Below are 16902 nucleotides of genomic sequence, written 5' to 3'. Positions count from 1 at the left end.
CATGCAAGAGGGGTACTGAATTCATGGTTGATATCAACCCACAAATCTGTGCTGCTTTTTTGACAGACACCAAGGTGGGAGACACGTATGTTTTGTTCACCGCCTAATAAACATTAATTTCAACAACATCAATAAATGGTGCAATGTCAATGAAGGAACTGTGATTCCAGTAATCTTTTCAACGATTTTTTTTAAATCCAGATGTTGAAAGTATGGCATTATCATCCAGCATTAATGCATATATTTGCTATGGTGACTCATAACTCGTATCACTGAACCTGCTATTCTCATTTGCTTGTGGCCCATCAGGTACGTCCCCTTCCCGTCACCAATCATAAATCTGTAGAGTGCAGACCAGTTCCAATCATGGAATGAAGCATCCTTTTTATTCTCATCCCATTTGATGATCAGTCACGGCCAAGCCTATATGATGATCTTTATATTTATATATATATATATAAACCTGTTTACTTATATGATAAAGTATAATACAAAAGTTGAAAATCAATGTTTAGGAAAATTATCCCAGAGTCCAAGCATTTTCATTTATGCTTTTTCATAAATATTCATCCCATTTGATGATCAGTCACGGCCAAGCCTATATGATGATCTTTATATTTATATATATATATATATATAAACCTGTTTACTTATATGATAAAGTATAATACAAAAGTTGAAAAGCAATGTTTAGGAAAATTATCCCAAGTCCAAGCATTTTCATTTATGCTTTTTCATAAATATTCATCTATGTTTTTTTCATAGATACTATTATATTTTATTGTGCTTGAGATACGATCTTTAGATTAAGTTCTTTATGAAAAACATTTTTAATAATGAAAATCAGTGTTATTTTTATTTTTATTTTTTATTTTTCCACCTTCAACAAAAACAAATGTTAATTAACTAAATTATATGGTATTTTGACTTAATGTTACATATTATTACATATTTTCGTATTCATGGGTACCCAATCTATGGTAGACCAATCCTTCTTTTAAAAAAGTTTTCAAATAAAAGATATTTTGTGGAAGTTTTCAAATAAAAGATATTTTGTGGAAGAGTTGGATAATCCTTTGTGTTTCATGATTTTCTTGTGGAGGGTAGCATGGAGAAGGATTGACCAGCTCTTTTTCAAGCAATGTTTTTACATAATTAGGATTGCAAGGAAGGATCGGCCAACCCTTCTTCCATAATAGCATTTTCATGTAGGGGAAGCACATGAAAGAGTCAAGAGACACTTCTTCATGGATGGCATTCATGTGACTCAAGGATATATTCTAAGGGTCATGTATCCTTCCCACAAGCAAAGTTTTGGCATGAGGATTTGAAGGAAGTTTCCACTGGGCTTTCCTTTGGCATAGTGTTGTCATGGAAATGAGTATGAAGAAGCATCGGTCAACCCTTCCTATTTACATGTGTGTACATTAAAGTTGAATCCATCAGTTTGAATCCCTTGGAATTGATTATGCAACTATAAAAACTATTCTCCTCTCCCTTCTCATACTAATAAAAGGTAGATTATCTTCACATCACATCAACAAAAAGAGAAATATGTAACTTCCTCCTTTTAAGAGCACATACCCAAAGTCAAATTAAAGTCCATGCTAGAGTGCTATGCATAATTTTGACATGGCATTATTATCCCCGAATAGGTAACTACCTTAGAGGCACCCTCACTAGGTGATCTGTAAACTGCTATGGATATTCCATTAGATAGTTCATCACAACAAATCTAATAAAGAAGTTTACTGAACTCCAAAACCTATACCACGAGGGTTAATTTTTCCTTATATTTCATTGAATTATTAAGTAAAGCTTTTTAATATGCATGTAAAATATAATTATGCAGAAAATAGAGAGAAAATAGAAGAATCACTCACAAAGCCACGATAACATGAGACATAACATGGGAAACCCTTTTGGGCCCAACTAGAAGATGATGTTGCTCTACCCTCTCTTTCTTCGAATGGAAATGGATGCAAGTACAAAGGAGTGAGATTTGCAACTCATAGGCTGCTATAGAATGCAAACCCTCTCTATTTGCTCTCTCTCTCTCTCTATTTATTCTTAGCTACTCTTTTCATCTATGGAACAAAATGCACTTGAATAGAATGGAACCATTTTTGTCCTAGTGGGATTATAACACAATCTGATCAATATAAACTACTAACTTAATAGTTTTAGATTAATTTTGTGTGTTCATTATTAATCAACATAAATTAATTAGTATGATTTTGGGACTAAATTAAAAAAAAAAAAAAAAAATCATACAATGTGCATGTTCATCTAATATAAAAACGCAAAGTTACATATGTTAATTACAATACTAACTATAAATAATTTCAACCACAAATTATATTATATAAAATGTCAAATATTACAATATGAGTTTCCAATTTAATATTGGTTGGACTACAATTTACACATGAAATGTTGTTTCATCATTTCAAAACATTATCATTGTGTTGTCAAGGCATTGCAAGTGAATTCATCAACTCTAAAGACTTGACCATCATTCTCTATGTGTGTGTCTTATGAGGGATATATATTGGCTCTATGGGTATCACTAGACCTATTATCTTCTCTCTCTCTCTTTTCATTTGTTATTGTTCTCTTATTTCATCAATTCTTGCTTCTTACCATCAATATTGAGTTCTGAGTTCATTTTCTGGTAAAAAAAAAAAAAAACATTGCAGAGTGTAAAACATGAAAGATGATTAACACTAGAATATAAACTAAAGTAGAGTATAAAATATTTATACAACATATACCTCAACATCAGCAATGTCAAAGCCATTTTTCCCCATAAAAGCAAGAAACTTGAACAAGTTTTCTTCAGTTGGGCAATAGTGGTCATTATGTGGCCAGATAACCTGTATAAACAAAGAAAATAAAACATCACCATATAAAAGAAAATCTTAGTAACTTAATATTCAACCTTCAAGGAAATCTTAAGATACAATCATGTTAACTAAGTTACATGCTAAAAATCTCAAGTTGTAGATAACTTGCGAAACAAAATAATATGAGATGTGATGTATAATCCTTGTTGCTTTATTTGCAACAAGATTTCATTCTCTAATACATGAACTTGGTCAAGTATATAAACAATATGTACTCAAATAACACCATGAAAGTAAACTTTCTCTAAATATTTTAACACAAAATAACTAAAACAACTTCAATCAATATTGTGTAATACTAATTTCATCTTCAAGCTTTGGTTGTTGTTTAAATGGACATGATACCAAGTATTTTCAATTTCATAGATAAAACGAAAAACAAAATCAAAAGAAATGTTCAAAATACAATCAAACAATACAGACACGATTTCATGGAATGGACATTGCAATTATAAAAAAAAATTACTTGTCCATTGATGTCTTGTTTGGCATTCCTAAAACATTTGTTTGCCCAAAATAACCAATGAGGTGAAAGAATCACAACATTAAAAACCATAGGAATCCCTACTAGAAACATTTCCAAAGTCGATGGCTCGGGTGCCTAAAATATCTCCAATAGCAAATGAATCATATCCAAGCCATGCTCTGCATTGTCTCCCCATCATTTTTCCAATCACATTTCTTGGAACTTTCCCACACCAAAGTCAAATAACAATCAAATGAGGGCATTGACATTTGTTTTTATCTTTTATATCTTTAAACTTTGAATATGAAAATATTTTAACACAAAACAACTATAATACTAATATTATCTTTAAGTTTTGGATGTTGTTTAAATGGATATGATACCAAGTATTTTCAATTTTATAGTTAAAAGACAAAACAAAATCAAAGTAAAAGTTTAAAATACAATCAAACAATAAAGAGAGGATATCATGGAATGGGCAGTGAAATTATAAAAAGTATGTTTACCTGTCCACCAGTGTTTGGAATTCCTAAAATTTCTTTCCCAAAATAACCACGAGGTGAAAAAATCACAAAATTGAAAAACATAGGAATCCTTCCTAAAAACATTTCCAAAGTTGATGGATCAGGTACCTGAAGGATCTCCAACAACAAATGAATCATATCCAAGACATTCTCTACATTGTCTCCCCATCCTTTTTCCAATCCCATTTCTTGTAATCTGCCCACACCAGAGTCCAGTAACATTCAAAACGAAATATTTTATATTTTTGTAGAAAAAAATGGAGACTTGTCAAGCATGCTAAATGCATGGTATAAATACTCATAAATACTTGTAGAAAATAATATTCAAATATTTTATATTTTTGTTAAAAAAATGGAGATTTTTCAAGCAAGCTAACTGCATGGTACAAAAATTGTTTCCACAAATATATCCATAAATACAGTGGATCTTACTCATAAATATTTGCAGAATATTTTTCAAGCAAGAAACATGTACGACTTTGGAGTACTAGTTGTGTGAGTCATTTAGATGGACCGAGTATTCCATATCTCGACATTAGTTGTTTCATTAACATCTTTTTTTATATGTTGCATTAACATCTTTTGTTATGATTATGAGAATTCTTCGACTTAAATCACATGATAGTACATTTGTCAATGTGTTTCGAACCAACAAGTGTGGTTCATCGATGAACCACACTTGTTGGTTCGAAACGCGTTGACAAATGTACTATCATGTGATTTAAGTCGAAGAATTCTCATAATCTTGTCATGGATCACAGAAGCCTCAATTCAATCTTTTGTTATATCTAAAATAATTGCTTTTATAAAACCTATTTCACTTATGAAATTACCACACAAACATCTCGGTACATCAAAAATACAAGAGGAAATGGATATATATAAAGCTAACAACAATAACCCAAAGAATTAATTTGTGATTAAATCACATTTGTTTTGTAAGACAATTGCTTACAACTCTTACAAAATATAATTCTTGTTAAAGAATCACAGAACTGCCACCACACAAACATAAATGAAAAGACCAAAAACAAAAAAAAAAATATGGATGAGTTTGAAAGCTAAATAGACCAGGTACAACATGTGTGGCAGGTTTTCACGGTCCTAGAGGAAATAAGATAGCCTATTCTACAACCATAATGTTAAATTTGGCAACTAGGGCCAAACTTCACCTTGGAAAGTGCATATGAGGCAGTTGATATTTTTATTAGATTCCTCTCTTCGAGAAGTGTAGGATTGATCTAAAGATCATCCCATTCTGACATGTACAAATGGAGTTATGAATTTATTTTGATTATGAACAAAGTGTCAAGGTTGGAAAGCCATCAAATTAGCACCCACAAGCCCTCAATGTTGCATATAAAAACAAGGAGTCTCCTCCCCATTTTGGCATTTCACACATTCATTCTTCTCTCTCCTGCATTGTTTGGGTATGGAAATTCTGAGGCTTCTCTCTCTTCACACGTGCGAAGAAGGGACTATTCTTCTGTTGTCCATGCGTTAACTAGCGTTGACCGAAAGTTTCACGAAGTTGTTTTGACTAACGTTGACCATCTTTGACTGCGGCTTTGTGTGGGGTATTTTTGTTTGGGTAGGCCGCAATTCTGGTCACGAAATCTGAGGTTGTTTGACCACTGTTTGACTAGCATTGATTATGGAAGGGCTTGCTGCTACGTTGACCAAGTTTGACTAGATATTTTCGGACTATTTTTGGGCTAATTTGACTTGTTGTTGAAAGCTGAGTTGACCAAGTTTGACCCAATTGTTTTGGAGGTCAAAATCTACCCTGTTGACCAGCGTTGACTTTCTGGTTATGGCTTTCTGTTTCTGTTGTTTGACTTATCAGATTTCACTGTGAATGGGCAAGTCAATATTGTAGATTGTACTCTCTCTCTCTACTGAAATTTTGAAGAATATAAGAATTGATCAAGGGTTTCCCCACATTGGGGTTTGTCCCTGGTTGGTCCCATATCTTGAGTCCTCTTGTCTTGGCTAGTCTTCTACTGTTATTGTTTATGTTCTATCTGCATTTTACTATCATGTTGATGTGATTGCTAAACGGGTTATTGATATTGGGCTGATAAGAAAATTGAAGTAAAATTTCTCTTAAGCATAGAACATACCATTGTTACTAAAATTAACATGGTATCGGAGCTGAGGTGAACACAAAGCCCAAGCAAGAGTGAGAAGAGAAATCACTAAGATGAGCAATCACAAATCAAGGAAAAGATTCAATGTCCTCCACATCCTACTTCAAGTCTGATGAAAAGCTTCATGATAAGTCTGATTATCATGAATGGAAGAGCTGATGGAAGTGATAAAAAGTTCAAGATCAGATTTGTTTCTCGAGGCTTCCCTCAAAAGGAAGGTGTATATTATCATGAGATATTTGCACCAGTTTCCTGCTACACCACCATTCGTTCGATCATTTCCCTTGCTGCCTCGCAAGGATGGAATCTACACCAAATGGATGTCAACACTGCCTTCTTGCATGGTTCACTTAAGGAGGAAGTCTATGCAGAACAACCTAAGGGGTTCAAAGTTCAAGATCGTTAGACACATGTATGCAGGTTGAAGAAATCCCTCTATGGGTTGAAGCAAGCACCCTAGGCTTGGTATGAGAGGATCGATAACTATCTAATGAAGCTGGGATTTACAAGAAGTGAAGTTGATCTGAACCTTTACTTTAAGGTTGAGAATGATAAACCTCCCATCTTGGTACTCTATGTGGACGATCTCTTTCTAACAAGTGCAGACCCTCTTATTCATTAATGTAGGAGGGAGTTGACTTCCAAATTTGAAATGAAGGACCTAGGACTAATGCATTATTTCCTAGGGTTGGAGGTCTGGCAAAAGCCAAGTGAGATTTTCCTTTCTCAAGGAAAATATATTGTGAAACTACTTGGAAGATTTTGGATGGTGGAATCCAATTCCGTGACTACTCCAATGAAACTTAACTTCAAGAAGTTATGTGGAATTGTTGTTGGGCTCGACTTGGGAAATCCTTCTAAGTATTGCCAACTCATGGGGGACCTGATGTTCTTGGTGAACTCCCATTCGAACATATGTTTGCAGTGAATACATTGAGTCATCTTATGGTCAAGCCTCATCACATACATTGGATTGTTGCCAAGAATATCTTGAGATATCTCTGGGGCACAATCACTTATGAACTGAGATACACTGCAAGAAATGTGAGGCTCCATGATTACTCTGATACAGACTGGGTTGGCAGTGTGGTGGATCGTAAAAGCACATCTGGATGTTTTTTCTCTCTAGGTTTTGCTTCAATATCATGGATGAGCAAGAAGTAGAAGTCGGTTTCCTTAAGCATTGTTGAGGCTGAATACATTGTTGCTAGTATGGCCTCCTATGAAGCTGTTTGGTTGAGGAAGCTCTTTAGTGAGTTCTTTGGAAATGTGTTGGATACCATCGTGATATTCTACGACAACCAGAGTGGGATTCATCTTTCAGAGAATCCCATGTTTCATGACTGCTCCAAGCAAATTGATATCAGGTACCACTTCATCTGGGATATGGTACAATGGCAAGAAATGAGGCTCCAACACATTGGGACTGATGATGTCACTGATATTCTTACGAAGCCCCTAAGGAAGATCAAATTCTTAACCTTCCGTGAACGACTTGGAGTCGTGGAGAGACCCTCTTATGAGGGTCCCGTATGAGATGGATGTTGAGCTCTGGGAGCTCGAGGGTGCTTGGGGTACTTCTTGGAGTGATGAACAACCATAGGGTGAGTGGTTCACCTTCCCCTAATGGTGCACACTATACAGGGTGAGTGGTTCACCTCCCCCTGTGATACCCCATGTGGAGATATGCATAGGATGAGTGGTTCACCTTCTCCTATGGCATATGAGCAAGATGAGTGTTTCTCCTTCTCCTATCAACACATCCTACTCATGCAGTTCGGGACTCATGGGAAGTACCTCTCATTCGGCCAATGAGTAGGGAAATGAGGATAGGGACCATAGATGCATCATGTACTACCATAATCCCTATGTTAGGATGTTGATATTGATATGGGATCAATGGAAACTAACTTCGAGTCAGTTAAGAGTGGTATGACAAACTCTCTATTATTGGAGATTGGCTTCAGGTCAGTGGAGAATGGTATGATACATTATCAATCATTTCTTCTTTCTTCATGGTTCAACAGAGCAGAGTAGAGAAAACACTGTGATGGTATATATTGTTGGGCAGTTTGATAGGTGAAGTTCCCCCTAGTTGAGAGGGAGTGTTAAATTTGGCAACTAGTGCCAAACTTCACCTTGGATAGCTCATATGAGGCATCTGATATTTTTATTGGATTCCTCTCTCCAAGAGGTGTAGGATTGATCTAAAGATCATCCCATTCTGACATGTACATATGGAGTTATGAATTTATTTTGATTATGGACAAATTGTCAAGGTCAGCCAGCCATCAAATTAGCACCCTCAAGCCCTCAACGTTGCATATAAATACAAGAAGCCTCCTCCTCATTTTGGCATCTCACACATTCATTCTTCTCTCTCCTTCATTGTTTGGTACAGATCTTTTGAGGCTTCTCTCTCTCCACAAATGTGAAGAAGGAACTATTCTTTTGGTGTCCTTGCGTTGACCAGCGTTGACCGAAAGCTGCAAGAAGTTGTTTCGACTGGCGTTGACCATATTTGACTACAGTTTTGTCTGGGGTATTTCTGTTTGGGCAGGCCACAGTTATGGGCACGAAATCTGAGGTTGTTTGACCACTGTTTGACCAACATTGACTGTGGAAGGGCTTGCTACTGCGTTGACTTTTTTTACCATATTTGACTAAATATTTTTGGACTATTTTTTGGTTGATTTGACTTATTGTTGGAGGCCTAGTTGACCAAGTTTGACTGAGCTGTTTTGGAGGTCAAAATATTCCCTGTTGACCAACGTTGAGTTGTTGGTTAAGGCTTTTTTTTTTTTGTTTAATTGATCATATTTCACTGTGATTGGGAAAGTGAATATTGTAGATTGTACTCTCTCTCTCTTTGCTGAACTTTTGAAGAATTATAAGAAGAATTGATCAAGGGTTTCCCCACATTGGGGTTTGTCCCTGGGGTGCCATATATTGTGTCCTCTTGTCTTGGCGAGTCTTTTACTATTATTGTTTATGTTCTATCTGCATTTTACTATCATGTTGATGTGATTTCTAAACTAGATATCGATATTGGGCTAATAAGAAAATTGAAGTAAAACTTCTCTTAAGCATAGAACATACCATTGTTACTAAAATTAATAGTCTATCTGTTAGAAATTTTGGAAATTTTTCTGAGGCCTATTTTTCGGTCTCATTTGCCCAAAATCTGAGAAGGATTTGTTGGAATTACAACTTTAAGTTGTGAAATTTCCACAATCCAAGTGCCCGAGGGGGTTTTTAGGGTGATAAATCCATATATGTAGTCAAAAACCTAGTTTAAACAACACAAATCAAGATTTGACCAACATTTTTTTCGCTAGATTCCGGCCAAAAACTCCAAAACGTCTAATAGGCAACACCTAATACACATGGGGTCTTCGAAATATTTTGAATAATATTGTCATAAAAGAAACAATTGACCAACCAAATCAAGAAAAGTATATATGAAAGACTCTCCTTTCCATAATCAAACAACATTCTCTCTCTTTTCAAATGAATCTGATTCTTTCAAGTGAGAAATGAATGAGGAGGCAGATCATTAGGCTATGTTAGCTTCTGAACTTTAGCCCTAGAACATTATTAAAAGGTGAGGTGATGGAATTTAGATTGATCCCCTAAATTCAAAATAAAGTGGATATTAATGTGCACAACAATCAATATGAAGTACTCAATGCAAACAAGCCAGCCAAACACCTTGGGAATGGCAATTTAAGGAGCTCCATTCACCAAACCTTGGAACATTATTTAAAGGTAGGGTGATGGACTTTAGACTGATCCCCTAAATTCAAAATAAAGTGGATACTAATGTGCACAACAATCAATATGAAGTATTATATGTAGACAAGCCAGCCAAACACCTTGGAAATGGTAGATCAAGGAGCTTCATTTAAGGATTGTTTGCAATGGAAAAATTTAGGTTGGGTTATGGTTCTATGTTCATTGGTTTGTGGTCTCTATAGGTGTTTCATTATTCATTGTTTTGTATCACTTATATCTTTGAGTTCCTTCTAGAGGCAACCTCCTTTCTCTCCTTATTCCTTCCCCTCAAGCTGTTCCTTTTGCACCCAAAATAGATGTGTTCAAAGATGGAAGGTGGAGGTTCAAACAAGCTTCAACGCATCACAAATTGGAGGAATCTAAGTGGGAAGTGTCATTAGCTCAAGGAAACTGCCCCTCTCAAATGTTTGCAACTTCTTCCTTACATTCCAATTCCAGAAACATGGCAAGGCATGTCCTCAAACTCTGGAATTTTTCCAGAAAATTTTGTTAGTGGTTTGGCAGTTTACAATTTCTCTAATTTTTGGAAGGGATCAAAGTTTGTTTCAGTCAGTCACCTTATGCCAAGCTATTAATTTTCCCTGTAGCTAGATTCAGTTTGAATGGTCGAAGGCTACAAGGCTTGTCTCCTATTTTAATAGCATTAATGCCTACTACTCATACTGGAAAACTCTTGTTCATAACAAGTCCCCAGACACTCTTTTGCACACAAGCTTACAAGAATTAGCGTTAGAGTTTCTATGGAAAACATTGATCTGAAAGATATTTGGAGAGTCTTACACTGTCACAAAGAGATCAATCAAGCCAATTGCAGTACTTTTGATGGCGGTTTCCTAAAATTTCTAATTTGGAACAAGCATGAACCACACACAATGCCAATGTAATGAGCATAAAAATTTCCCATAAATAGAGATTGGCTACAAACAAGTGATTCCATAATTCATATTTGTCTTGACAGGGAAAAAAACCAAACAAGTTATTTTTCTAAGGAGTATCTTCCAAGGATTGAACCAAATTTCATAATTGATATTTGTCTTGACAGGGATTTGCAAACTTTACTCTGTGTTGTCCCTCCTTCCCTGTGTTGGGAGAAATCCAATTTTCCCTACACATCCCACAACCCAGGTTGCTTTTACAAGAAGGATCTCTATAGATAGATCATTTCATCAAGAGCCAAATCTGAAATTATAGCCACCTCAGAGATTGAAGAACTACATAAAAATGACATTAATATACTAGTCATTGTCTCTAAAACTAAGCTTCATTAAAAACTCTTAGTAAGGTACATACTACAAATCTCAGTCATTATTTTGTTGTGTCCATCACTTTCAGCAGCAATTGCTTGCAGCGACCCAAATGGTACACCTACCAACCCATCACCCTGGCGTTCCATCAATATTGTTGCTGATCTAAAATATTGTGGGACTTGCAAACCAGTGACTAATGGCACATGCACATCTATGATGAAGAGGAATGAATATTTTGAGGATTAAAATGACTAACCTATGAAGGCATGGAAACAGACGATGATAAGCCTTGTCCTTGAGAAGAACCACTACTTCTCTTAGGTGCTTGTGTGAATGGAATATGATGTGATCCCCAAGGCATACTTGGTAGCAGATGTAGCATCAAAGAAGCAATACCCCCAGGTCCATTTGGATTTTGGTTCATTGGAACCCAATTTATAGATTCATGGTTAGTTTCTCTGTTCTCTGAGCCTACAACAAACCAAGTATTAATAGCAATACCCATCATCATGTTTCTTGAACTAGCTTCTTCTTGCTGAGAAGATGAATGATCCCTTGCACCAACATTGGAGTTGGAAGCATTGCCATGTCTAGGTATAGAAGAACTTTCATTCCATCCAACTGAATGTAAACTCCTTTGTATACCAAACAACATATGAAACATACTAGGTTGTTGTTATCATTCCAACAAATATTATAGAGTAAGCATTGTTATTCTAGGGTCATAGTTAGTCAAAGTTATTGATGTTTTCTTTACATTATTTTTTCATAGTTGTCACAAAGGAAATTGTCAATATACTACCTTGAGGAAGGGCCAAAAGTGGTAGTTCCTAGAGAAGCCCCTTGGATTGTTTCGTCATTTATCAACAGTGTGCAAAATCCGTTTTCTAGATGTTACTCAATGACCGTTATGTTTGCTAGCAACTAGAACCATAAGAAGCTTTTACTCAAAAAAATATTGATAGAAGAATCTATTCTTACAAAATCTTTATTGTTGGCTTATCTTAAATCTGATTTCTCTGCTACTCTCTTACTTTGCAAGTACTCTATTTTGGCATTGGAGGATAAAAATCAATGTTCTAATGCATATAATAAATATGAATAAACTCGGACACTGAATAAAATAAATATTTCTTAAACTGAATATTTATTATATTTATGAAATAGTTCTCAGGAGTTTAAGAAATAGTTCACAGTTTGGTAAGCTTCAAAGGTTCAGTATCATTCAAAATATGTCCAGCCAGATGAACTCAAAATGTAGTTAGTGGAAAAACAAATGCTTTTATGTGAAAAGTTGAATGAGGTAAAAATGGCCCTTGTACATGAGAGTGTTATTAATTCTCAGCATCTTGCAACTGATGAAGAGCTTCAAAGTTCCAAAGAATTTCTCAATGCATTGGAAGTTTTGAAATCAAATAAGGAACTATTCCTGAAATTTCTTCACGAACCAAATTCATTGCTTAAAAATCATCCTCAATATAAAAAATATACTTCAGAAACTCAAGAAAAACAATTACCAAAAATGAAGTCGTCAAATCCAATGAAAAGTATTGGGGCATTGAAGGAAAAGGAGAACAATCAAAAGAATTCCAAAGGAGAGAAGAAACTGAAAAACACCTTCAGAGTAGAAGGGGAAGAAGTTTTTTATAGAAAGCGAAGTTGAGCAATATTCTTACCACCTGAGAAGTCAATGCCAGACTGTTATGTGCAAGGAAAAAAGAACAATTTTCCTGCATTAAGTTCATATGGTAGAAATAACATTTGCTTTGTACCAACAAGAATAGTTGTCTCAAAGCCTACTCCAGAAAGGTGTCAAAAATTTTAGTCCCAGTCCATCACCATGCTACTCCCCAGATATCAAATTGGATTCAGTGATCCAGAAGAAGTGAGGGATAACACTCAATATTTTCATCAAGAAGTGAGTCACAAGGTTAAAATGGGTTTTTTGGAGAAGAGAAAAAATGAGTCAAGGATTAATAAAGAAGTTGTCTTGCATGAAATTCCTGATGTTCCTAAGCATCCAAGGAAAATCACCTGACAGATTACAAGTAAAGGCAATGAAAATGTGACGAGAGATATGAAAAATGATTCAGCTAGTTTGGTTTAAGTTCCAACTCTGATGGGTTTTTCTGAAGAAAAAATTTTTCACCAAATAGGTTGATAGATACTTCTCCATATGTCTGCATTAATACTTCCCTAGAATCTTCCACCTCTAGTACCAAATCTTCATGGGATTACAAAACCAAGTTAGGCTCATCCTTGTCATCTTCCCCTTGCAAACCTTCTGATTCACCTAAATATGGAAACAAAGCAGTTGCGAAGACAATTTCAAAAAGTTCGAGAGCTGCTCAAGGGCATGAAGGGAAGCAACACAACAGACAAACTCAAGATTCCTTAGGGAAACTCCTTGCTTTTCTGGATGAAAATAAACAAGTGTATCAGTAAAAAAGATACCAACAAAATAATAGAGCTAACGTGAGTGATGAGGAATGTTATGAATTCTTTTCTGATATGCATGAACCAAGTAGCAAGATTAAAAGGCCTAGTAGAAGGGACATGAATGCAGAGTGGGATGGATATAATTAGACAACAAAAATATGGATAATAAAATAGATATGTCACCCAATAGCCTGTTGAGATCCCAATCTCTTCCAGTATCTGCCACAAGTTTTGAGAGGGGTAGTGTTGGGAAGAATGGTAATGCTTCTTGTGATAACAGGGAAACTGAAAATGGAATTGACTGTGACAAACAAGGTGACACCCTACCTATGGAATAAATAAAATATGGGAGAAAAATATCTAGGCTTAAAGCTAAAGTTTTAAATTTGAAAGGTAGATTTTTGCTGAGAAAGTGGAGGTCAAGCAACAAGAAAATGGATTCTTTGTGTACCTTGCAATCAAACAATTATCTTGAAATTCACTTGGATAAGGGATATGATTTAGTGCATAAAGATCATTTTGAATCAAGAATTCTCAAGGAGAGATTATCTAGTCTCTTAGTTGTATCACAGTAGAAAACTCCTCCACAATCAAGATATGTTCCAAACATGGCAACTAAACAATTGCAGAGCACATGCAACATACATAAAGTCTCACCTGTAGATGAGAAAGGATTTGAAGAATGTGTTCTTGAAACATCATTTTTGGTCCCTACAACAATATAGAATGAAACATTGTCTGGTATTGGTGTTGACTGCATGATAGGTGTAAGAATCATTCCATTGTTATGTTTGACTCTACACATTGCTTATGCATTTTATGATTTCCACTTGAACTATCAAGCTTATTTTCTTGAATGATCTAACTGGTATATGTATTCTAGGAAATTTTACCTAGAGAGTTGTTGGGTGTTCCATCTTGTTGTGCAATAGATGAAGTTCCTGGAAATGAATTAAATGAATCCTGCGACTCAAAAAAAACCAAAACAAAAGGTGGACGTCCAAGTCCAGTATCAGATATGGACTTTCCTATCAAAGAAGAAACTCCTAGCCATAGGGGTTTCAAAGAAATAAGTTCAAATATGCAAGTTCGGTGGCTGAGGATGTTGCTCTTCACAATCAGGGGTTGAGATTTAGGGGTCCAATTAGTTTAGATCACATGTTCATCTGCTATTTTTTCGATGTGGGCATAATTTTTTTTGAATTGACACAATATTTTTTATTTGCATGTTTTTTTTAGAATTGCATTTATGCCTTGAACTTCTCAAGTTTCATGGCCCTAGAAAACCAAGTCATGCATCTAGAGATGTTTTATTGCAGCAAAGATTAGAGTTGGAGGACCTCAATACTGAAAAAACTAACATTGATGATGAAAAGAAATGTAACTTACAATCTGGTACTAAAGGTTGACCTTTGTTAGGATTTCTAGTTTCTATAAATTAGAATGTAGATATAGGATTTGTGCTATTAAATGAGATTTCACATCCAAGAGAGAGATGCATTGATTTGTTGTACCTCACAAATTACTCGTGGCTAGTGGTTTCTTTGGGAATGTTGACATGATTTTTGCACAATTATACTCTTCAACTCATCCATTGGACCCCTCTCTATATGAGAAAATAGAAGAATGTTACAACGATGACATGTAATTTCAAAAAAATGAACTTGATACTAAACTAAGCCACTTATGTTCCATCTATGACAGTGGAATTCATGAGAAAAAAAAAAAAAAAAAAAAGTATATATATATATATATATATATATAATAAAAATAAAATAAAATAAAAATAAAAATAAAAAATGTCTCCTTTTTTGCTGCATAAATGAAGTGTTGTTGGAAATGCTAGCTCCATTCATTAATGCCCGTCCATGGGTGAGACAATAAAAAAAGGAGTGTTTGTCACATGCCTGTTGGTAAGCAGCTGCTGGAAGAGACATGGAGGAAAATTTCCTATTATCTTTACCTACAATCAGAATTTTAGTGTACATTTGAGAATCTTGTAGCAAAGGATCTCAATAGAATTGACATGGCCAGAAATGCAGGATGATATTGAAACAGTGGCCATTGAAGTTGATAGTTTAATATTTAATGAGTTGATTGAAGAGGTGGTTTATGATCTGGTCTGTCAAGAATGAGCATCTCATATGTACAACTTGTAACATAATATTTGTTTCCATTTTATGTTGTAGTCATAGTGTTTATTTGTGGAGGCCTCAGCATTGGGCCATTGTAACATATGCCTCATTTTAGGGTGTGAATTTGATTTTATTTTTACCTCATCTGACTTCAAGTTCAAACATAGCTCCACCCTTATTACACTTATTAGGTGTCCATGCATGTTACGGCATGTTCTAAATCCCTGAAACTAAGTGTAGAATAAGAAAGATAATAAAGATAAGATTAGGGCATGTTCCAAATCCCCGAAACTTATATATTATGATAGGAAAGATGATTTTAGCATGGAAAATACTTATGTTCCCACCTAGGCTCTGAAAGGTAAATACTAAATATAGATTACAACAAGTAGCTATCTTCCCAACAAGTCCTTTGACAACTAAGTAGATTCAATAATATCATATCAAGACTAACAAATGTACAGAGCTCTAGAAGTATTATAAACTTGGAATACCTTTTGCATAATCAATAAATGGTAAATACAGTTGTAATAGGACAACACAACTATGTAGAAAATATTAAACATCGCTTCGTACTTTCAATTCTTTATAGATAAAGAAAGTGAAAAATAAAGAGGATCGATTTTCATGCCCAAACCAACCACAAGTTTGAAAGTACAGCAACACTTTATCTCCTATATCTCACTTGGCCAATCAATCCAAGTTCATCCAAAAATTAGGTTATGAACTTTAGATGGAGGTAGCACCAAATCTAGAACCTCTCTAGATTTCTTTAGCACCACACATCCTGAAAAACCCATGCCTACACAAATTAGCAAGTTATATCACCATAAAAATCACAGGTTGCAAATAAACACCAATTGTCCAAGCAAATTCAGATAAGCTATTCATTGCCTCTAAAGTGTAATGCAAAAATTATCCGTTAAATGGCCTCTTGGAGTGCTGCATAGCCCTTTGGAGGTTATCTCCAATCTAAAGCAATATTATGATTCCGTTTTTAAATGAATGTCATTATAGTTAACATTGCAGAGAGAAACTCAACTTATGATTAGATTTTTCCCTTCTAGAACAAAATAGTTAGCTTGAAAATACAGCTCGTGCATTTTTTATAACTAAAAGAGATTGAAAATGTCATTTTTCATGAGAATATCACCTTTTTAATACCGCAGTGAAACAAATAAATGTTGGTTTGAGTTTGTCATTGGTCAAACAAGTCCTCTTATATGATTTGCAAATGACA

General features: G+C 35.0%; 1 pseudogene; it reads left to right on the top strand.

Annotated features, from left to right (window-relative positions):
- The first annotated feature begins 23 nt into the window (after positions 1 to 23).
- Positions 24 to 14387, top strand: LOC149204965 (uncharacterized; annotated as a pseudogene).
- The last annotated feature ends 2515 nt before the right edge of the window (positions 14388 to 16902 follow it).

Source organism: Pinus tabuliformis, chromosome 1_2 (genome assembly GCF_031772625.1).
Source record: "Pinus tabuliformis cultivar Carrire ecotype Pingquan chromosome 1_2, CPIR1, whole genome shotgun sequence".
Taxonomy (NCBI): domain Eukaryota; kingdom Viridiplantae; phylum Streptophyta; class Pinopsida; order Pinales; family Pinaceae; genus Pinus; species Pinus tabuliformis.
This window is presented reverse-complemented; position numbering and strand designations above follow the sequence as displayed.